This window comes from Gadus morhua, chromosome 13, assembly GCF_902167405.1.
Source record: "Gadus morhua chromosome 13, gadMor3.0, whole genome shotgun sequence".
NCBI classification, from domain to species: domain Eukaryota; kingdom Metazoa; phylum Chordata; class Actinopteri; order Gadiformes; family Gadidae; genus Gadus; species Gadus morhua.
The window spans coordinates 23,016,089-23,022,088 of record NC_044060.1 but is presented as its reverse complement, the minus strand read 5'-3'; the positions used below and the strand labels follow the sequence as shown (position 1 = coordinate 23,022,088).

Below are 6,000 nucleotides of genomic sequence, written 5' to 3'. Positions count from 1 at the left end.
GCAGGTGATCCAGGGATGTGCTTGCCGAGGGCCAGTCAGTCAGGGGTCAACAGTGAAGGAATAACTTTGCCAGGGCCAGCTGCTCCAGGGACCAGACTGCCAGGGACTGATGGGGCGACTGTGGAGGACCTAATAAGAAGGAGAGCAGAGAGGGCTATTGCAAAACAAAAAAGAATCAATTTGGCACTAAGAAAGAGAATCAATTTGGCACTAAGAAAGAGAAACAATTCAGTCAACAAGAAGTTAAAACGAAAAGCCATACAGGTTAAATGACCGCCCTCATAATCAGCATTGTTGAATCGGCGGCATCTGTAGGGCTTCATGTGCTGAACATCACCCTTTCCAGGATATAATTAAAACAAACACTATTATTTCTACTAGCTATCGCATCATAAAACCCGTCCTTAAATCAACCTAAATTATCCTAGTAATCCAACATAAATAACTAACTAAATAAAAGTTAGATTCACTAGTACTGAACTTTGTAATTGTTGGTGTAGATACCATCACATGGTGCAGTCGAGCTAACAAACTAGCAGGCAATCGGTCGTCTACCAAGATATAAATATATATAATTACGCTGTGCATATACAAATAAATATCAAGAAGATATGCATCATAAAGGTCCTGATACAATATAGACAGTTGACAATTCAAAAGAGGTAGCTATTTAATCAATTTACCCCTGGAGATACCTTCACAGATGGTGAAGTCGAGCTAACAAACTAGCAGGCAATCGGTCGTCTACCAAGATAAAAATATATATAATTACGCTGTGCATATACAAATAAATATCAAGAAGATATGCATCATAAAGGTCCTGATACAATATAGACAGTTGACAATTCAAAAGAGGTAGCTATTTAATCAATTTACCCCTGGAGATACCTTCACAGATGGTGAAGTCGAGCTAACAAACTAGCAAGCAAAAGGTTGTCTACCAAGATGAATATATATATATAATTACGCTGTGCATTTACAAATAAAGATCAGTATATGCATCATAAAGGGCCTCTGATACAATATAGACAGTTGACAATTCAAAAGAGGTAGCTATTTAATCAATTTACCTCAGAAGTTAATCGGCGGCCAGCAATGGAAATGAACGGTCTCCTACGCCGTAAAATGGTTGTTTGGAACTATTCGAGGCTCCATACCCCGGAAGTAGGCTACAACGGAGTCCAATGGAAGTGTCGCAACTCTCTCTCTCTATAGCTCTGAAACAGGCCTGCCCAGTTACCCCACGGATAGACGGCTCGAGGTAGCGTGATTCCAGACCATTCTACTTGCTGTAGTTTGGTCTGGCTTTGCGAGACTAGCCGTTCTGTAATGACTTTTTTCCTAAATCCGATCCTATCCCTTGGTACCATAGTTACCAAACAGATAAAATAGGATTTTCGAGTTATTAGGATTAGTTATTAGGATGTTTCTGTAATACGGCCCTAGTTCTGTAATGGGTAGTTAGGATTTTTCCTATCTTTGAGTCCCTAATTTAAATTAGGATTAGAAGTTGTAATGAGTTAGGACTAGAAGTTGTAATGAGGCCCCAGGCCTCATTACAGAGAGAAAAGATGCTGGAGCGATATGAGATGTAAATATTTTTGACAGCGTTGCGTTTTGAGCTATTCGGCAATTTTGCATCTTGATTTTGATGTGAACGTAACGTACAGTGAGGGATCCGCGATCTTCTTATGCTTTTACTTTGAAGGCGAGCCTCTCCGGAAACAGTGTTTCCTCAACTAGCTGCCTGGGTGAAGGAAGGTACTGGTTAGACTGGGTAAAGGCACTGGTCAGACGTATCGCCGAGGGTAACAGAGGCTCTACTCAGGTAAAGTCAGTTCGTCTGTGTCATGGTACTGTGGGCGGGTGTGTCCTCTGTGTTTTTATCCTCTGGGTCTGTGTGATGTACATAGCTCCAGCTAGCTAGCTATAGCATGCTACTTTAGCTGATTAGCTAAAGCTGTCACGGAGCAGGACAGGTCCTCTCCCTGGGAGCTGTGAGACACCAGTGGGGCTAGACATGTCTCCACCAATAGACCAATGGTGTAAGCGCGGATTCAGTCGTTATGCACACATACATACATACACATTATACATACATATGTATAAATACATTACACACACACACCACACACACACACACAACCACACACACACACACACACACACACACACACACACACACACTATGCACACACATACACTATACACACACACACACACACACACACACACACACACACACACACACACACACACACACAGACTATACACACAATACACACACACACACACACACACACACACACACACACACACACACACACTATACACGCATAGACTATACACACACACACACTCAATAATACACACATGCACTATACACACACACACGTGCACTATACACACACAGTATGCACACACTATACACACCTATACACATACACTATACGAGCATACACTATAGACACAAACACTAAGCACACACTAACCCTCAGTAAGGGCTCAGTACTGGTTCACAAGCAGAAGTGTCAGACATGCACCACTCATTCAGAGCTGGAGTGTCTCTACAAAACGTTTGAACAAGCTGTACGGTCATATGGCCATACCTTGTGAGCTGGTATATGGTATGACAGCTAGGGAGGAACTGAGGACATTTACGTTTGCCTGCTTGGCGACATCAAGTAAAATACGAGTACTGGAGTAAGAGGTCGCCGTGACCCTCCATTATCTATGACCCACTGGGTTATTGACTGTTAAAAGCAGGTGGCAGCCTCTGCTCTTAGTGGTGTAGCTGGTGGTGCTGGCCTCTGCTGTTAGTGGTGTAGCTGGTGGTGCTATCCTCTACTGTTAAAGGTGTAGCTGGTGCTGCTTGCCTCTGATGTTAGTGGTGTAGCTTCTGGTGCTAACCTCTACTGTTAGTGGTGTAGCTGGTGGTCCCATCCTCCACTAGGTCCATCAGACGGTTGTCCTCAGCACCATGACGGTGTTTCATCTAGCTGTATTACATGCCCCTGTGGGGTATACCACGAAGCTCGCTGAACATACCCAGGCTTTCTTGGGAAAACCTGGCTCGACAGAGCCGCAACTCGCAATCAGAGTTAAATGGTACCACGAAGCTCACTTTAGATTCAATTAGTTGAACCAGGTTTTCCGCTTTAGGTTCAGTGCGCGTTCACGTGAAAGGGGCGTTTTTTGCGTCATTTTTCTCACCTTTACGATAGATCAAGCAGTCTATGCGTATAAGTGAAAAGATTCTGCATATTGTCTGTAAAATAACTATGCCAAATGCAGAATTGTTCGCCATTAATCCAAATAGAATGATGATGATTTAAAAATGCATAAGCAATGTCCATCCTGCCTTATTCTATCATTTAGGGAATTCACTTTAAATACACCCTATTTAAGAAATGTATCGCATGTTTTCGACCGCTGAGAGGTAGCGGCTGTAGCGTAGTGGATTAGTATAAAACCCGAACGCCAGCGACTGGGGTTCAAATTCGCCGGTCTATCATCATGCATTGCAGCATTTTAACCCCATAAATGTGGTGCCAGCGCGGCCTTGAAAATATGGGTTCAAGTTCGTAATAAGCACAAAAATATACTTGCCATAAGCTTTAGGAATAAAATATTCCATATGCATGAGAATTAGGACTTTTAAGCTCTCACATAAATTCGCGTCACTTGAGAGTCCGAACCCCCCTCGCAGAAATTCAAGACTGACACCGCTACCTCCACTCTAGCACTCTGTCACTGAGACACAATGCGCAACAGTATTGTCTACATAAGGTCCAAAAAAGACGATCAAATAACGAACACCCTCTGATGAGAATCTGTATCTCTCATGAAGAACCCCAATTTCGTTGTTTGCACGATGACAATAAAGTCTGAAATCTGAATATATGTCAGACCAATGCCAAGGGATCGGTTCTGTCCCGTAAAACCCTCTGTCTCCGGAGAGTACGAGAAGTGCGCCGGGGTCCACGGGAACACCCACAAATGGTGACGCCATTGTCAGAGGAAGGGGCTAGGAAGCTGCGCACGCCGATTTAAGTAGCGATCTCCGGCTAGACTAAGCCGAAAAAAACTGCTCCCGACCAGGTTTGGTTGCGAGCAATAAGTCACCAATGGTGATACAGCGACGCTAAAGAGATCGACTTTCGTGGTACAACTAACCCAGGCTTGGAGCTCAACATACCTCGCTAACCCTCTAAGCGAGCTTCGTGGTACAGGGCCCTGATGTGGCCTAGCATCGAGTACTTTGATACTGTCTCACTTATAACCACATATATAGACATATGTATATTTATACACACTAACATTATGCGGACAGGGTCAACATTTTGATGTCATAGCCGATCACTGGTATTAATCTACATTATTCATACCTCAAATGTCGAATGGACAATTCGACATTTCACAGCACAGGAATACTCTGTTGATACGTCCATGGTTGTTGACGTTCCATGGTTTTCTTTACGGTTTAACCCTGGTTGTTGACGTCCATGTTTGTTGACGTCCATGAATGTTGCCGTTAGGGATGCAAATTATCGAGTAATTCATTAATCGATAGTTGTTTCATCTTATCGATCGATGATCGATTAATGATAAGCGGCAATTCTTCTGAGAAGCTGAATTTCCTTCTGAATGTATGACACATTTAGGTGGATAATTCAACAAAGTCGTTTAGTTGTTGTACTTTAAAAACATTTACATTTAGCAGACGCTTTTATCCAAAGCGACTTACAATAAGTTACATTTGTCAAATACTTCCACAATATGTGCATTTGGCGTCTTTGTCGTCCCAAACTTAAAGTGGCTCCATACTGCAGTCCGTTTCTGCCCCCCCGTCCTTCATCGTGTCACTAGCCTGTGTTACGAAATCGTTCCCTATTTACAACTCGTTCTTCCCTATTTCCTTAATAGTGTACATGATATATGGCACGATATATAGGGGAATAGGGAACGAGAATTCGGACACTATGCTGAACATCTCTAAACGTTCAATTTGCGTCAGTAATATGCCGCCGGGTATTTGTGTGACGCAGACAGACGCTGCCCACAGTCCAAGTAAACAACCCGGGCACTCACCGACGAAAGCTGGAGGTTGTATTGATGTTGAATGTTACATTTCCTTGTTTAATTAATTTTTGAATTGTTAAATATTCTATGTTAAATCCCAAATAAATTGTTGACATTTCTAAACGAAAACCGGAGACTCCATCATTAAATGTATTAATTATAAACGCGTTTATTTTAAACGCGGTTATTCGGCTTCTTCTTCTCCCCTGGAAAAATACAACCGCATTGCATTGTGTAGGCTGCACGATTATTGCCAAAATGATTATCACGATTATTTTGATCAATATTGATATCACGATTATTTACACGATTATCATGTAAAAAAAATCTTTCGAATTTCTACCACCCCTTTTGGTAGGAGCCACACACTGTGCTCAGCGGCAAATTGCCGCCAGGCCAGGCCACGCCCCCCCCCCCCCCCACCCCCCCCCCCCCCCCTCTTTCCCACGCTTCGCGCCGGGCTCACGCAGTCGCAGACAGGTGTACAGGGAGCGCTTGGTTTGCTTTTGCAGCGGAGCGTACAGCGTTTTACTGCATGGGCGGGGCTCGTTTTCTTTTTTTCGTTTTATTTGTTTTGCGGATGCATTATTTTAAAATGTAAAATTTAAATTTAAATAAAAAAATAAAAAAAAATCAATTAAAAAAAATATCGCGAAAATATTGCTGGGAACACTACGTGTCATCGTGGGACGCCAATATCGTCATCGCGATTAAAAATTCTATATCCTGTGCAGCCCTACATTGTGGTATACGGGAGTAACATGTAGGGAACATCGTATGTACCCTATTTTAAGTCCACTATATAGTGCCCTATATAGTGGACCACTGAGAATTCGAACACCCGAGAAAATGGCGTGCACCCTATTTAGTGCACTACATCCATGATAGGGAACGATTTCGAACACAGCTAGTAGTGTC

At 42.9% G+C, this 6,000-nt stretch overlaps 1 protein-coding gene across 1 annotated transcript in view; it reads left to right on the top strand.

Annotated features, from left to right (window-relative positions):
* Positions 1 to 1,552: 1,552 nt before the first annotated feature.
* Positions 1,553 to 6,000, top strand: part of cept1b (choline/ethanolamine phosphotransferase 1b) — a 32,456-nt gene continuing 28,008 nt past the window's right edge. Inside the window, exon 1 of the mRNA XM_030374949.1 lies at positions 1,553 to 1,828. The gene's annotated coding sequence lies outside the window, so the exon portion shown is untranslated. The remainder of the gene's footprint in view (positions 1,829 to 6,000) is intronic.